This window comes from Cervus elaphus, chromosome 21 (genome assembly GCF_910594005.1).
Source record: "Cervus elaphus chromosome 21, mCerEla1.1, whole genome shotgun sequence".
Taxonomy (NCBI): Eukaryota; Metazoa; Chordata; class Mammalia; order Artiodactyla; family Cervidae; genus Cervus; species Cervus elaphus.
The window spans coordinates 43,157,402-43,175,723 of record NC_057835.1 but is presented as its reverse complement, the minus strand read 5'-3'; the positions used below and the strand labels follow the sequence as shown (position 1 = coordinate 43,175,723).

General features: G+C 34.6%; 1 long non-coding RNA gene across 2 annotated transcripts in view; it reads right to left on the bottom strand.

Moving 5' to 3' along the window:
* Window positions 1–4,497: 4,497 nt before the first annotated feature.
* LOC122678978 overlaps window positions 4,498–18,322 on the bottom strand; it is a 40,448-nt gene continuing 26,623 nt past the window's right edge. For both annotated transcript variants that reach the window (XR_006336303.1, XR_006336302.1), the window contains exons 3-4: window positions 5,506–5,645; window positions 4,498–5,161 (exon numbers count right to left, since the gene is read on the bottom strand). This is a non-coding gene — a long non-coding RNA (uncharacterized LOC122678978). The remainder of the gene's footprint in view (window positions 5,162–5,505; window positions 5,646–18,322) is intronic.

The following is an 18,322-nucleotide window of genomic DNA, read 5'->3' as shown; positions in this document are numbered from 1 at the left end:
TCAATTATTTCATAAGAACCAGCAAAGTTCAAGGATTATAAGTATAAATCAATTTTAAAGACAAATCAAAAGCAAAAGGTAAAAATATCCTTTCACTCCTGTTCAACTAATCAGCTGACTTGCTTTAGAGGCAAAGCTGAATAAAAGGCTTTTAATATGCACAACGATTTTAAGTCTTTTTCCTTGTTAAAATTAATATTTGTGTATTCCAACATTTTTGTCATCAGTCTCTTGTTTGATGATATTATAGTAAATACAATCATACAAAAATCATTTTTTTCCTGATCACATAGCAATTTTCTTCTATTATCAATAAAATGCATGAATCTTTGTTAACAAATGTGAACATATACTGTCATATGCAAATAACAGAAATACTTTAGAGACAAAGGGAAAAATAAGTAGCATGAGAAATAAAGCCCTAAGTCAAAACATTATCATTGGAAATCCAGACTATTCCTCCAGACATAGAAATATATAACTACATAAATTATATCATAAGAGGACCAAAGATCTTAAATTACCTTAATTAAACATTCTACAGTGGCAAGAAAATCCAAAAGCTATATAAATATAAATGTTTTTAATTTGTTGAACAATTAAATGGTCTTTAACAACAAAATTTTACGTTATGGGTCTTCTATTTCCATGCTGTAGAGGGTACCTAATTATGGTAACTATGAAAACCAACAATAAAAACATTTGAAATTAATGGTACCTAAAGTTATGCTTGGAAATTAATGCTTTTCCCCTCCCTGAAACAACAAAGTTGATTCTATTAAATGTGATAAATGAAATGTAAATTAAAATTTTAATAAGGTGCTTGTTAATCCATTTGTTCACAGCTAACTTGAACTCAGTTAAATTAGCTCCTTATTATGAGCACTAGAGATATGATTTCTTCTAAATCTCAAGGGCAAATAAGTGTTAGAGGACTGCTTGTCCCGTGATAGCTCCATAAATTGTTATTAAAATTAGTCACTAGACACTTTTTCTGTGATGCATTTCATTTAGAAAATCAATTCTGTGTTGCTAAAGAGAGAAAAGCTCTCCAACAGCAATCACAACACCAGATACAAAGGCAAAACAAAACCACATATGAGCTATTCTGGGATTTTTATCATTGCCTTGGTCATTTTATCTCCATGAATTGCAGAAAATAGTTTTCAAATAATTATAAAATATCACATGGTTTCTGAGGCACAGGACAATTCCTGGAAAGTTCAAAAATGTTTTAGTTATTTTTTAAATGCTCTCTTCAATCTCCAAGTTCGAATTTCTCAACTTGGGGCTCTTGCAGACAGACTATCTAGTTAATGCAGTGTGTGTAGTACAAATAGCAATTTTAGATAAAAATTTTTAATTCATCATTAAAAGCAAAAATTAAACAAATGATTAAAATTCACAATAATGATTAATTCTCCATAAGAGAGGATAGAGAGATTCTTTTTTTAGTGTTTTACCAAGGCTAGTCTGAGGCTGGACAATTACAAAGACTGTCACTGAGTCTAACCTGTTGGTTTTATTTCTTACCCTTTATTTCTACAACATGGAAAAGCCTATGTCATAATTGCAGATGTTCTAAAGAGCAATATGTGCTTGGTGTTTGCCCTATGCAAATTTTAACACTCAAATCAAGCATAGACAGGAGCTCTTCAACAATATAGAGCCAGTACTGTGTTTTATGAGGTGCCAAGCTAACAATTATTCTACCCACATATGTGGAAAACGTATGAGTTTCTAGCACTCCTAGAAGTAAGGTGCTAAAAGCTACAGAAAATGCAAGTTTCAAAAAAACACAAGCCACAGTTTACAATGATAGTAATTGACTGCTACTTAAGAACTAACGGTTTTTAAGCATATTTACCACATTTGAAAAAAATTATGGAACCTGGAATAGCCAAAGCAATCTTGACAAAGAATAAAGTTAGAAGATTTGCACATCATGTAAGAAGTTATTACAAAGCTACAGTAATCCACAGTATAATAGTATAAGGATAGATATACAGATCAGTCAAATAACATTGAGTCCAGAAATAAATCCATACAACTATAACCAATTGATTTCAAACAAGGGTATCAAGACAATTCAATGGGCATAGAAGAATTTTTTCAACAAACGGTGCTGGGACACTGGATATCTACATGGCAAAAAATAACAAAAACAAAGGTGCAAATTTATCTCATACTATATACAAAAATTAACTCAGAATATATCTTAGATTTCACATAAGAAAACTCTTAAAAGAAATCATAGATGTAAATATATGTAAACCAGATTAAGCATAGCATTCCTAGAAATAATATCAAAAGCCCAAAGGACAAAAGAAAAGATAGGAAACCTGGAATCTATCAAATTTAGAAAAATTTGTGCTTTAAAGGGCATCATAAGACAATGAAATGACAATCATAGAATGGGACAAAATATTTACAATTATATATCAGACAAGCAATTTGTATCTAGAGTATATAAATAACTCTTACAACTTAACAATAAAAGACAACCTAACTTGAAAACTGGGCACAGGAGTTGAATAGATATTTCTAAAGAGAAGTTATACTAATATCAAAGAACTATATGAAAAATCTTCAATATCATTACTCATTAGGGAAATACGAATCAAAACCACAATGAGACATCACTTCTGGGATGACAAAAAAGAAAAAAAAAAGACAGATAATATTAAATTCTGGTGAGGATCAGGAAAAATTTGGATCCTCTTTCATTGTTGGTTGAATTATAAAATGTTACAACCACTTCAAAAAGTATTTCGACAGTTCCTAAAAATGTTAAGCACAGAGTTATATGACCCAGGAGTTCTATTCCTAGCTATATGTCCAAGAGAAATAAAAATATATGTCCCCACAAAAATCTGTACACAAATGTTGAGAGCAACATTAGCCAATCACCAAAAAAGTATAAACAACATAAATGTCTAATCACTGATGAATGAATAAACAAATGTGCTATATTCCCACAATGGAATACTATTCAAGTGTTAAAAGAAATGAAGTACAGAAATATGCTATAACATGGTGAACTTTGAAAGCATATAATAAATGAAAAACAGTTACAAAAGACCATGTTTCAGGATTCATTTTTATGAAACCTCCAGAATAAGCAAATTAGTTGAAACACAAAGTATATTAGTGGTCATCAGAAGCTGGCGGGGCGGGGGCAGGAAAGAATGAAGAATAATTGCTCATGTGGATAAACTTCTTTTGGGAGTGAGGAAACATTCTAAAATTAGTGATAAAGGTGGATCAGTTTTGAAAATATACTAAAAATGTCAGAAGTATATATTTCAAAACAGTGAACTCTATAGGTAAATTATATCTCAATAAAGCTATTTTAAAAAGCAATTGGTAAATATGATGGAATTGTGTATAAATCATAATAAATCTAGTATACATTCCCTTTGTATTTTATGGGAAAGTAAGTACTTTTAGTGTCAGGAACCATTTGTTCTCAAATCCACATTTTATACATGAAGACATCAAGGCATGGTGACATAAATTATTTACTTGAGGACTAATAATCCGTATTTCATTAGAATTGTATACTAAATGAAAAATGATTTTAAATAACATAAGACACTTTCAAGTTATAATAGATTTGGGGAGAAGAATTCAAAGAAAATTAGTGGCAAACTAAAAGAAATGTGTAAATAGATTTACAGCATTTCATGACTGTAAAGAGTGATACAGTAGAGTTGAACAAGAAGGCAGTCAGCAGCTTCAAAATCCTTGTGAAATGGAATGAAAAAGTTAGATGGTTTTGTCAAGACTCTGGAATCATAAAATTATAATTGCCAAGTATGTATAAAAACAATGAAACAAAAGCAGTGGGGTCTTATAAAGGCTGGAGTCATATCAAAGCTCATTTTTTCAGAGATTAGCTGATATGATGAAAATAGCCCCTAAATAATTTGGAGAAAGAGGCTATGGTAAAAGACTAATGAAAGTGGAAAAGGAATGACAGTGTTAGAAAGTATTCAGTGATTCATACAAAAGAAAAGGACAATGGATTCAAAAATAATACTTACAATCCCTGATGACAACTAAATATACTGAGTTTAAATTATCTGACATTATACTGTTTTATTTCAGAAAAGGTAATAGACATTTCTCCTAAATTTCCCTAATATGTATAGATGTATGATTCAAAATTGAAAGTGATGAATGAGAAGATTCTCCCTGTAAAAATAAAACTAAGCAAAATTAAAAATATTAACTCTAGATAAGCTATTTCTATAATGGGAAGATATTCTATTTCTATAAGACATTTCACATAATGGGGAAGGAAAGGAACCTAATATTTTGAGGATAGTTCAGTTCAGTCGCTCAGTTGGGTCTGACTCAGCGACCCCATGAACCGCAGCACACCAGGCCTCCCTGTCCATCACCAGCTCCCAGAGTCCACCCAAACCCATGTCCATCAAGTTGGTGATGCCATCCAACCATCTCATCCTCTGTCATCCCCTTCTCCTCCTGCCCTCAATCTTTCCCAGCATCAGGGTCTTTTCAAATGAGTCAGCTCTTTGCATTAGGTGGCCAAAGTGTTGGAGTTTCAATTGAGGATAGTAATTTGAGTTTCTATTAACAATCTTGGTAGTAGAATTGGAGAGACTATTAAGAAGAGAGAATAAAAAGAAAGATATGAGTGTGAGAGTGTGGCATCACTTTTTGTAGCCAAAGAGATGCAATGAAATGGTACATCTCTGATGACTTTACAAAGCTTACAGAGGCAAGATGGCAAAGTACAGTCAAAATATGAGGATATGAAAGATTTCAACTTCTTAGTCATCAACTGGAATTTCTACCGGTTGTCAGTGTAGCAATTTAAAACTTTACTTGCCTTGATAACATTTCATTTACCCAAAGATAAACATAAGACCGGTGGGATGGAAGGTACTCTGGCAAGTATTTCTTACCAAAATAAGGGAACTGGGTGGAAAAGTGGGAATGAGTAAAACCTGGAGAGAAGGTTAACATGTCATCTTGAAGAAGAGTTTTGAACAGAATCATGTGATGCTGTCTCTAGTGACATTGAAGACAAAAGTTCTCTTGTCTTTTTAAAATCTGTGTATCATTTCTCTCATTGTTTTGTAATCTTTCAGGAATGAGAGTTGGAAAAGAATTCTTCCAATAGAAGTTCCATCTGTGAGTAAGTGAGGAGAAAAGAAAAAGGGGAAAAACAGAAGCTAAAATAATTATGTTTATCTAAGAAAATAATTTAAAACCAACAAAAATTTTAATGAACAAAACTCAAAAATTTATTTCTTAAAATAACAGATATAAGTGCTCAAATAGTAGCTGATTAAATTGTTTTCAAAAAATTGACATACAATTTTTAATAGTTAAAAAAATTCTTAATCTATCTTAGACTTAATGAGAAGTTGATTAATAAAAATAAACTAGACTAAAACACTTTAAAATAGGATGTTACTAAGTGCCATCTGAATGGTTGAGACATTCACATGATTCTGAAATAACATGTCTTACCTGATTCCTCCATTCTCAAATTCTCTGAGAAATTGATTACTTTTAGTCCATTGTTAATTTATTTAAAAAAATAAGCTCCACATTCTCAAATTCTCATTCTCATCTTCTTCACTTTTATGACAATTCTATTGTTTCTTTACCTGTTTCATGCCATGAAATAAAAGAGTCAATATGTGGAAGTGTTCCAAAATACTTCATAACTTTTAAAAAGTATTCAGGTACTTGCCATCCAAACCATGGTCTGGTAGAATTAATGAATAATGAAACATCAATATTGTATAGGTGTTATTACGTGGAAAATTTCTCATAAATAATACACAAACATTTGTAACACATAATTTTTTTCCAGTTTCATTAGAGTTTGAGGTAGAGGACAAATGAAATAAGAACTATTTAGGAACATTTATTTTTCATGAGTAGGGCGTCCATTTGAGAAACAGATAAACATAGGGTCTGGGTCTAGATTAGAACTTGAGTTCTTTCCGTTTAAACCGCTGGGATGTGCTATTGTAATATATTCACTGCCAAGAGATACACTACAGTGCAAATGATAGAATCTATCATATACAGAAAAATTGACTTCCCATCAACTGCATAACATGAAAAGAAAAATTGTAATGAGAAGCAGTGTCAAAATGTGAAATAGAACGAAATATATTCATCATTCACATATGAAAAAGAAAGAGTATTACCTGCCCATTGCAGACACTTAATGGTAAATGAACAATGAGTACAAGGGTGGTAGGGCTTCCATTTTGGATGATAACATTCATATTTATCCTGTGCTATATTTATTGCCTATTTCTTAACTTTAATAAGAGTAGAAAAAGGTTGCACTGAGTCCATTAGGTGTAGAGTAGTCTTGACCAAAAAGCAGTAATTACAATACAGTATAGGTCAAGAAGCCACAGGCTATTACAGTTCCAATTACTATTCATCCAATCCTGGTTAAATCTAGCATTACAACTACAAAGAAGAAGGAAGAATCTAAGTATTTATAAATATTTATGCATTTTGTATTGACAGTTCAGACATTTTTCTTCTTATTTTTTTTGAAGACCAAAAAATAGAAATCTTCAAAATGCCTTCACAGAAATGGAGACATATATTTACTCTTTATCCATTTGCCACAATGGAATATAAACCTAATGTTTTAATTTTAACAAACTACATACCAAAGTCAATAAAGTCTCTATTAGAAAAGCCAGTGAGTACTTCAGATGAGCTCATCCATAGCCATAAGTTTATAGAAACTATTTCCAAGCAAAAAAATAAAAAAATAGAACATTGGAGTATCACAGTTTTTCTGATTTTGTACATATCTGTGTTAAAATATAAGCAGATGATAAATTTAAGATTTTAACATATAATATGAAGGACAGAATAAAAGTGTAAGGTACTTCTAGTAGACAGAAACCACATTCACATATATTTTTGCTTCTCATGGTCTTAACCAAATGGAAAAAAACCACCTTCTGTACTAAATTGCAGACAGATTATCCTCAGATTATCTTTTAATATTTTGCTTCTTCAAAACTGTACCTTATTTATTTAAATGTATCTAGACTACATATAAAAACTACCAAACTTCTAAAACCCATTAGCAACACAGAGTGAAGGAATAGTTTGTTAAATAGAGATTGAGGTGATTTATCAAACCACAGTCCACAAAAATTGAATATTATAATTCTTTAATTATGCTAGAAAGTTTCTAGAAACAAATAACTAATGGGATACACAACAAATGTCTTCTCATATATAAAGACCTCTAGTGTGGAAGAAGTAATGGAAAAAGTTTCCATTGCCTCAGAAAAAAGTCTGACCAGTTCGGTAGAATTTCAAAAGGGTAGATTTTCACCCACAATGAGAAAAGCTTTAACAGTTTAAAATATATAATAGTATATTTGCCTGAGGTTAGTCATGTTCTCTTTCAATTGAGGTAGTCATTATAAATATGACAACTATCTTTCAGGGTTGCTTATTAACAGTTGAGGTCAAAAAAGAACCACTATTGTCCCTTAAAATTCTGAATAACATGGTCTAAAGATAACATCTGTAGGAAAATTGTTGACTGTCTGTCTTTTCTTTTTCTTTCTTTTTTGGAACTAAGAAAAACTGAGTAGTTGGGTATCCTTGATAACTAGGAATAGACTATAAATGGTTAAGATACATTTGAAATGGTTTAAAAATTTAAGGAAACAAAAAAAAAATTGTGTCATCCAGGGTGTAGGGAATTGAGATTTTCATGTAATATTGATAGGAAAGTAAATTATTCTAAAGATTTTACAGGATTTTAGGGTTGTGTGTGAGCATTTCTTGATCTAACAATACCTTTCCCAGGAATTATAGCCTGAAGAGATATAACACAAATTTATCTCAAAGTTATGCACTGGAGAATGTTCATTTTGGTCTTATTTATAATGGCTGTAAGTTTTAACTTAATGTTAACTGATAAATAAATTATACATATTAAATACATAGTACATAGAATATAAGGCAGTCCTTAAAATTAATGATGTAAAACTAGCTTATTTACACAAAAATATGAGAATGCCCATCTGTGTAAAAAAAAGGTCTTTCTGTGATCAAATACACATCAGTTTACATACAACCACAGACGTGGTTAGCTGTTGTTGTTCAGTCGCTCAGTCGTGTCTGACTCTTTGCGACCCTGTGGACTGTAGCACGCCAGGCTTCCCTGTCCTTCACCATCTCCCAGAGCTTGTCCAATTTCATGTCCATTGAGTTGGTGATGCCATCCAACCATCTCGTCCTCAGTCATCCTCTTCTCCTCCTACCTTCAATCTTTCCCAGCATCAGGGTCTTTTCTAAGGAATTGGCTCCTTGCATCAGGTGGCCAAAGTATTGGAGCTTCAGCTACAGCATCAATCCTTCCAATGAATATTTAGGATTGATTTCCTTTAAGATTGACTGGTTTGACCTCTTTGCAGTCCAAGGGACTCTCAAGAGTTTCCTCCAACACCACAGTTCAAAAGTGTCAATTCTTCAGCGCTCAGCCGTCTCTACGGTCCAGCTCTCACACGACCACTGGGAATGGTAAACCACTTCAGCATACTTGCCTTGAGAACCCCATGATCAGACATGTTTAGACTCACTGTTAAATATGGATGCTGACTTTTATGTTTTTCCTTACAGTTTTCTATATTGGTAAGTCTGTTAAGGGGCATATATCAATATTATTTTTAATAAATAATTATTGAATTATTTTTAGGAATTATTTTAAAATTTCATGACAGCTTATCTTATGGGGAGAGGATCTAGAAAAAATACAGAAAAAAGCTTTTACTGATATTATGAAAATAAGCATTCAAGATTAATACACAAAAATGAACTGTATTGCTATATATGAGCAATGTACAACCTGAAAATGAAATTAGGAGGACAACTTATTCATTCATCAATTCACTCATAATAGTATCACAAAGAACAAAATCCTTGAGAATATATTCTAAAAATTAAATAAATATTTAGTGAGTGCTTACTGTGTCCTTGGCCCTGATACACAAAACAGATCAAACAGACAAAGTCCCTGCCCTCAAGGAGCTTCTGAGCAGGTGATTTATATCTTTTTAATATTTCAGATAATGTTGCAATGCGTTTTTAAAAGTAATTTGTATACTTAAACAAGTATTCTGTTCTATGGTTTTCTAGAATCACTATATTATAGAGAATGCAAGTTTTAAAATTATCATCAATATGGCAAACTGCTCTGTGAAAACATGGTACCAATGACACTCCCACTCAGTCTTTGAGAGAATACTGACATTTCAAGCAATAAAAAACTGACCTATGATTCTTCAATAGGTCAAATTTTGGAGTAAAATTAATATCAAAGGGAATGATGTATCATCTTAAAGAAATAAATTAAAAAAAAAAAAAAAAACCTGAACTACAACTACTATTCAAATAAAGTAGTCCAAGAGGTAAAGATCTTTCTTGTTGAGAGTTAGAAATTATTGCATTTGCTACTGAATTTTACAGGAATCATTCTTCATGTATAAAATGAGAAAGGTTGAGTCATATTTCTTTTAAAAACTGAATCAAGTTAAAAACTAAATCAGATTTTTAAAAGAAAACCGCCTACCAAAAAGGAAATTGCCTTCTCTCACTTGAAAATATAGCAGTATGTTACCTCATTAAAATGCCAATATGTAACCTATATGTGGCTGGTAAAAAAGAAATAAAAAATTTGTCAACCCTGACGTTAGTAGGCTTTGTAAAAATGATGTAATATAGAAGCAGAGGATTATTTAGTGCACTAAATGTAAAAGGAAGGCCATCAAAAATAAAACCTCCCTGTTAAGCATGAATCAAATTCCCAACTTAACATATACATTCACAATCAAGTAAGCTTCAAAACGTGCAAGAAAAAAATCAAAGTCCAATACAGAAAAATCTGTAAACACTTATTCCAACATCGAGTATACGACACATAATATTACTTAAGTCCCCAAAGATTTGGTTTAATATATTTTCCTATATTAGTGCTTGTAAATATAGAGGAAAGTAATGTGTTTTTATATTGCTTTTGGAATTAGTCCCAATTACTACACAGTGATTTTTTTGTGTTCTAAAAACTATCTTTAAAATATATGTACCCTGGAGTCATTATTCCAACAATTATTCTTACAAGATTTCTTTTAAATTATGAAGAAATTTGAAAGCATTTTGTATAGATAGTCCACAAAAAATAACTGACATCACTATTAACAACTATTTAAAAAACAAACCAAAAAGTAGACTTCTCCCCACCACCTATTCATCTATCTCCATAAGAGTAAAAGGTGTGGCTAAATGTTTTCAAACTTATGGTTATCAGGGGGTAAGGAAGGGGAGGGATAAATTGGGAGATTGGAATGGATATATACACACTGTGCTTTACTGTACTTAGGTGCTCAGTCATGTCCGACTCTTTGCTACCCCATGGACTGCAGTCCACCAGGCTCCTCTGTCCATGGAGATTCTCCAGGCAAGAATACTGGAGTGGGTGGCCATGCCCTCCTCCAGGGTATCTTCCCAACCCAGGGATCAAACCCAGGTCTCCTGCATTGCAGGCGGATTCTTTAACAACTGAGCCACCAGGGGAAGCCCATATATACACACTACTACATATAAAATAGATAACTAATAAGGACCTGGGCTTTCCTGGTGGCTAAGCTGGTAAAGAATCCACCTGCAATGCGGGAGACCTGGATTCGATCCCAGGGTTGAGAAGATCCCTTGGAGAAGGGAAAGGCTACCCACTCCAGTATTCTGGCCTGGAGAACTCCATGGACTGTATAGTCCAGGGGGTCACAAAGAGCTGGACACGACTGCGTGACTTTCACTTTCACTTTCAATAAGGACCTACTGTATAGCACTGGGAACTTTACTCAATACCCTGTAATGCTAAATATGAGAAAAGAATCTAAAAGCTGGATACATGTATATGTATAACTGATTCACTTTGTTGTACACCTGAAACTGACACAACATTGTAAATCAACTTTATACCAATATTTTTTTAAAAGGAGTTAACACAGAGAACACAAAATAGCCTAGTGATCCTATCATTTTCTTTTTCAAACAATATGCAGACCAAAATGTATGAAGGTTGGACCATAAAGAAAGCTGAGTGACAAAAAATTGATGCTTTTGAAATGTGGTGTTGGAGAACACTCTTGAGAATCACTTGGACTGCAAGGAGATCAAACCAGTCAATCCTAAAGGAAATCAGTCCTGAATATTCACTGGAAGGACTGATGCTGAAGCTGAAGCTCCAATACTTTGGCCACCTGATGTGAAGAACTGACTCACTGGAAAAGATCCTTATGCTGGGAAAGATTGAGGGCAAGAGGAGAAGGGAATAACAGAGGATGAGATGGTTGGATGGCATCCGGACTCAATGGACATGAGTTTGGGCAAGTTCTGGGAGTTGGTGATGGACAGGGAATCCTGGCAGGCTGCAGTCCATGGGGTCATAAAGAGTTGGACACAACTGAGTGACTGAGCCAAACTGAACTCCTGCATTGGCAAGAGGATTCTTTACCACTGAGCCACCAAGGAAGCCCATGCTAAGTGTACATTTGTTGAAACCACATTAAACTACACACTTAAATTGGGTGCATCTTTGGTATGTAAAATAGGTCTTAATAACTTTGATTTTAAAAGTCAGAAGAGTAAATAAAGAAACGGATTAGAATAAACTAAGGGATAGATTAGAATAAATTAGGAAGAGATCTTCACACATGACAAAGAGCCACCATTCTGCTACATATTAAATATGTACTAAAAGCATTTACTGCATAGTTATCTGGAAATTAAGCAAAACAAACACTATTTCTCACATTCTGTAGATTGAGTTGAAAATATTATGATTCAGGGAGTCACAAAATTAGTCTAAGTGAACACTTTCATGGGTCACAAGGCTAATAAATTCTATTTCTATCAGAATTCAAGTAATTCTTAATATAATGATGTTTCCACATAAATTATCGGCACATTTCAAATCCAGTTATAAGTAATTAACTTCATGGAGTTACCAAAATACTTACATTGATGTTGTCTTTAAAAAGAGTATTGTTTGAATGAGTCAGGTCTGGTCCTTGGAAACTTTTCATTATGAGAAACATGTTTAAGAGAATGGTATTTGAGAAATTTCAATTTTTAACTACAGGCCCATACTGTGAATGGTTAAACATTGAATATTTAAAATATTTAATAGAATTTCCCATTATAAAAGTTGGAATGAACTTACTCTCATCCTCAGGCAACATTAGAAACTCTTCCATATTTAACACTAGAAATGCTTCCATATTTAATTTAATGTAATAGAAAGTGAGAACAAAGATGTTTCTGCTGTGATAAAGGAGCTTACAATCTAAAAGAGAGTAAAAGGCATGTATTGGCTCAGCTGGTAAAGAATCTGCCTGCAATGCAGGAGACCTGGGTTTGATCCCTGGGTTGGGAAGATCCCCTGGAGAAGGGAAAGGCTGCCCATTCTAGTGTTCTGGCCTGGAGAATTCCATGAACTACATAGTCCGTAGGGTCTCTAAGACTTGGATGCGACTTTCACTTTCTTTCACACACAAAAAGTGTTGTGTGTGACTTATCAAACATTCTGGACTTTGAAGGGCACAAGTGGAAAATAACTTTATTTTTCCCTACCTTTGTATTCATACCAACTTTCCTGACTTGTTTTGCTAACAACTAGATGAAATTTGGAGCAGTTTCATAACTGATTCATTTAAGTCCAGGTAAATAAAAATCAACTTAGTCTGATTATTACATAAAGTTACAAAATAACCCAAAAAGTTTGATGGTGAAATTAGATGCATATGAATAGCTATCTCACCTCATCTCAAGATTTACTAGTAATTTCAAGGAGATAAACAATCACAAGACACAAGCAGAGAGAAACCTGCAGACTGAGTGTGTCTCCCCATGTCCCCTCCTGTGTCAAACATATACCTCTGGCCTAGAAGAATTGAAGAGGTCTCAAACATACAGCCAGGAGTACTTAAATCATGAAATATTATCATTTCATACCCCAGAGTGTTGTATAGCTTACTTGACATTCTTCATGGAGACATGCCTCACAAATTCACAGGTTCCTGGTTTATTTATTAAAAATAACCCACTCTGTGGATTTATTCTTTTCTTGCCCCTGATGACACCTGAAGCAAATCCTATGGCTTTTGGTCTTGGATAATTAATATCCCTTTCATCACTGTATTCATATTAACAGTCTCATTTTGGTAATTGAAATGTCCAATCTGGTGTAATAATCAAAATTCTGAACTATCGACAACTGAGTTCTTCCCTCAACTAGCTTAGTGCTACCACAGGTTGGAAAAGTTAGCAAAGGGAGAGGTCTTCTCTTAGCAACGGCTTCACTCAGCCTTACTGTCAAGTCATGTATCTGGTCCTCCCAAGATGGGGCCCAGGGGAGAGAGACAAGTGGAAGTGATCCCCCACCCAGGTTTGTGTGGCTGGTTGGTACTATCATTATAAAGCACCCATGAACTTTGGGTTTCATATGCTCAATGCTGACCCTGTTTTGAGTTTACACTATTAGATAACTCCAAAAGCAATTTTCACGATGCAGACAACAACTCTTTTCCTTCCAGCAACTTAAACTTTGAATCTTCCCAGTGGCCTTTGTAGATTGAAGACACTGAAGGATTCCCCTCAATGTCTTTCTCCCACGGGTCTACTCGGTTCAAGCAAAAATGTACACAAACTTTCTCCAAATATGAAGGTGCAGTTGGCTTACAAGGCAATTGGCTTTCCCTTTGTCTTTGCTGCCAAACAGGTATTTTGCCTATATTCATTTTGCCTTTAGAATTCTCCTGTCAAGAAGCAAACACCAGTTCCCTAAACTCAAAGGATACAAATAAACTTTAAAGTTCTACACACTCTCTTCAGGTAAGAGTAAAGTAGCTTACTACTCTCTCCTGCTGAAGAATAACTTTTCTCTAAAAGCATCCTCTTTCAATCCTTTTTGTTGTTGTTGTTGTTTAGTCACTAAGTCATGTCTGAATCTTTTGCAACCCCATGGACTGTAGCCCACCAGGCTCCTCTATCCATGGGATTTCCAGATAAGAATACTGGAATGGGTTGCCATTTCCTTCTCCAGGGGATCTTCCTAATCCAGAGATCAAACCTGTGTGCCCTGCATTGGCAGGCAAATTCTTTACCACTGTGCCACCAGAGAAGCCCCATCAATCCTTTAAGCCCATATAACAAGTTAAAGTGGCTAATCACTAATGTTAACAGAACTGCTGCTTTCCCAAATTCTTAGCTCCTCTAGAACACATATGGAGGTGAGGCTACTTGACAAGGATTATTGGACTGCAAGGAGACCAAATCTGTCAATTCTAAAGGAAATCAACCCTGCATATTCATTGGAAGGGCTGATGCTAAAACTAAAGCTCCAATACTGTGGCCACCTGATGCAAAGAACCGACTCAATGGAAAAGATCCTGATGCTGTGAAAGAATGAAAGCAAAAAGAGAAGGGGATGACAGAGGATGAAATGATTAGATAGCATCACCAACTCAATTGACATGAATCTGAGCAAACTCTGGGAGATAGTGGAGGACAGAGGAAACTGCCATGCTGCAAATCATGGGGTTGCAAAGAGTTGGACATAACTTAGCTACTGGACAACAACAATATGGTTTTTCACCTCTGGGGCCTCAACTAATACTAAAAAAGAATGAATTTCAAAATAACATACATATACACACACACATATACATGTGTGTTACTTTTAATATTTTATTTCACTATTTAGCTAGATAGAAAGGGATAAGTGCCATAAAAGAAGTACAATTTAAGTGTAAGGGAAACATGAACAATGATAACGAAATAATCATTTTTAAACATTTTCCACAACATAGAAATATCTATACATCATGTAGCAGTTCATCTCATGCTTCAGACCCTCCAATACAATATGATTTTTGATACTGGGCTAAAACACATGCCTCTATAACTGTCACTGTTACTGGTTCTGCTTTGGAAATCATGCAAAACAAGCTACATTATAAACATAAGGCAGGAGGAGAAGGGGACGACAGAGGATGAGATGGTTGGATGGCATCACCGACTCAGTGGACGTGAGTTTGAGCAAGCTCTGGAGGGTGGTGAAGGACAGGGAAGCCTGGCGTGCTGCAGTCCATGAGGCCACAAAGAGTCAGACACAACTGAGTGACTGAACAACAAGCTCTTCAAAATATGTATCATATTTCTATGAATATTTCTCTTTTTGAGCTAAACACTATTCTCAGAGCTTTATTTCTCAAAGTTATGGTTTTTTGTTCCCCTCAACATAAAGTGTACTAACCTCTAAATCTCTCATGTTCCGTCAATATTCCTACAAATGGGGTGTCTCATTCTGGAAAGGTGTTTAAAGTGATCGAGTTGCTCTAAACACTACGTTTCTTCAAACACAATTTAAAAATATGCTTTCATTTTTCATTAGATATACCATATAGTTTATCTTCTGAGCTCTCTGTTGACAAAAAATCCTCAATTTATTTTATAAAATTGTGCTTATTATATAAAATATTTCCAAAATACCAATTTTATTTAATAATGTTAAAATAAACAGTACTAAATGTCTATGTGACTTTGAGTTTCACCTTTCCAATCTAGAGTTTTGTGCTAGTAAAACTATAGAATAAAATCCCTTAATATAGATTCTTAAAAATATTTTCTGATGTGGACTATTTCTAAGGTCTTTATTGAATTTGTTCCAGTATTGCTTCTGTTTTATGTTTTGGGTTTTTTGTTTTTTTGGCCCCCAGACATGTGAGATCTTAGCTTCCCAACCAGGGATTGAACCCTCATCCCCTGTATTGGAAGGTGAAGTCTTAACCACTTGACCACCAGGGGAGTACCCCCAATAAAGATTTTTAAAATAAGAAACTGAGGAGGGACACATGTTTCACTAGTTCATCTCTCCCTACCTGGACACTCCTGCACCCAATCCTGAACTAGTATGCAGTGCTTCAGAAAACAGAAATCAAATTTTTGAAAAATAATTCTTGACTAAAATACAACAGCAGATTTATTCATTACATCAAAATAAACTATGCAAATTATTATAGACAACAGGAATATGAAACTCCTAAAACAATTCACCTAAGGAATTTATTTTGAAAAGAAAGACTATATATGCCTCTAAGATAGTGTCTATTAGTATTGTGTGTTAACTGTTATGCCAAATGAGTGAAAGGAGCTCTGCAGAGATTCAAAAAAAATCATTTGTCATGACTTAGAGAACAAACTTATGGTTACCAGAGGGGAAGGGTTGGGGGAAGGGATACTTAGGGGGTTTGAGATCGACATGGACACACTGCTGTACTTAAAATGGATAACCAACATGGGCCTGTGTGGCACAGGGAATTCTGCTCAATGTTATGTGGCAGCCTGGAGGGCAGGGGGACTTGTGGGAGGATGGATACCTACCTGTATATGGATGGCTGAGTTGCTCTGCTGCACACTTGAAATTATCACATTCTTGTGATAAATATAAAATAAAAAATTTAAAAAAACTACCTGTCAGAAATTTCATGAAGGAGAGGTAACTTTAGTTGGACTAAAGAATGATTAAAGTGAAAGTCGTGTCTGACTCTTTGTGACCCCATGAACTACACTGTCCATGGAATTCTCCAGGCCAGAATACTAGAATGGGTAGCCTTTTCCTTCTCCAGGGGATCTTCCCAACCCAAGGATCAAACCCAGATCTCCTGCATTGCAGGTGGATTTTTTACCAACTGAGCCACAAGGGAAACAAAGAATGACTAAAGAATGACCAAAATTCAGAGCAATGATGATAAGGATGTAGATCTTGTGTGCAAGTGTGAAAAGAATAACATGTGAGGCATATTGGAGCATTACAAATAAATTGTGCTTGAAAAGAGGGAGTCATGTATGACATGTGGGAAAAGTTGGGATGGGGCCAAAATATGGGAGATTTTAAATGATGTGTAAAGAGTGTGGACTCCAATTCATTGGGCAGAGGCTTTGATCCAGACAATAATAAACATAGAGCAATGTTTTAGGAGGATTGATCTAACTGAATTACCTGGACCTGAGAAGAGAAGAGAGGCTTCATTTGGTAAATTGTTGGTGAATTAGAATTAACAGTCAATGGATGAGGTCAAAAGAGTGAGAATTAAGAAACGTCACATCTAAGAGATGTAATAAAAGGAGTACTCTAGTAACAATCTTAATGTGGAACAAGAAAGAGAAGAGCTTTGTAATCTTTGTAAGAGAGATTACAAAGCTGGTGCTATTGTCATTGACTGTGATACAGAAGAATTGAGGGGAAGAGAAACTTATTAATTTGGGGTGAGAAAAAACACCCCCAAAATATCTAAGTGATTTTAAATGTGGGGTGCAAGCCCAGGAGATAGACCAAAGTTGATATGGATTCAGTTGCAAGGAGGCATCTGAGGCTGTGAGCGATGGTGATGTGATGAAGGAAAAAAATAAATAAGTGCGTTAGTCAAATTTATGCAGGAGGAGAAAGGACAGAGGATGAGATTGTTGGATGGCATCATCAACTCAATGAATATGAGTTTGAACAAATTCCAGGAGATAGTGAAGGACAAGGAAGCCTGGCATGCTGCAGTTCATGAAGTTGCAAAGAGTCAGACACAACTTAACAGCTGAACAAAAACAATAAAACAGGAAGTAGAGCCAGTGGAGACAGCAGGGCACCAAAAGAAAACATAAAACCAGAGGAAACATATTATCTTGGACCCTCTGGAGCTACAGCATGAGGTGAGAAAGAGCTTGTCCTGCTAGATAGCAGGCACCATAACAAAACCTCTGAGAGCAATGTAGAAGTCACTTACTGCGTGATCAAACTGCAAAAGTCATAATCAAGGAGATGAACCAGTGGATGTGAGATACCATAAGACGATCTTGAGGCTTGGTTATGTGCATACCCTCTGAGAGGCAAGAGTGGATTTTTAGTGCTGCAAATAACAATGTGGTGCCATAGAGTCCAGAAGAGTTGAATGCTTAAGAAAGAGAAGGCTTTAATGATGTTAATGACTTAAGGAAATGAAGGAAGATAATCTGGTGGTCATCTTTCTAAGCAAAAGTATTATATATAGAAAAGTGCTTCCAAATTATTCCAAATTTGTTCTATTAAAATTCTATCATGATGCAATTTTTACTATTCACAATCCCTTTGCTAACCTCATCCAAGTCCTGGTCAAATACTCAAAAATGCTGACTTGGTAACATGGAAATTAATAATAATTTTCTGAAACAGAAATACAGCATAACTTCAGAA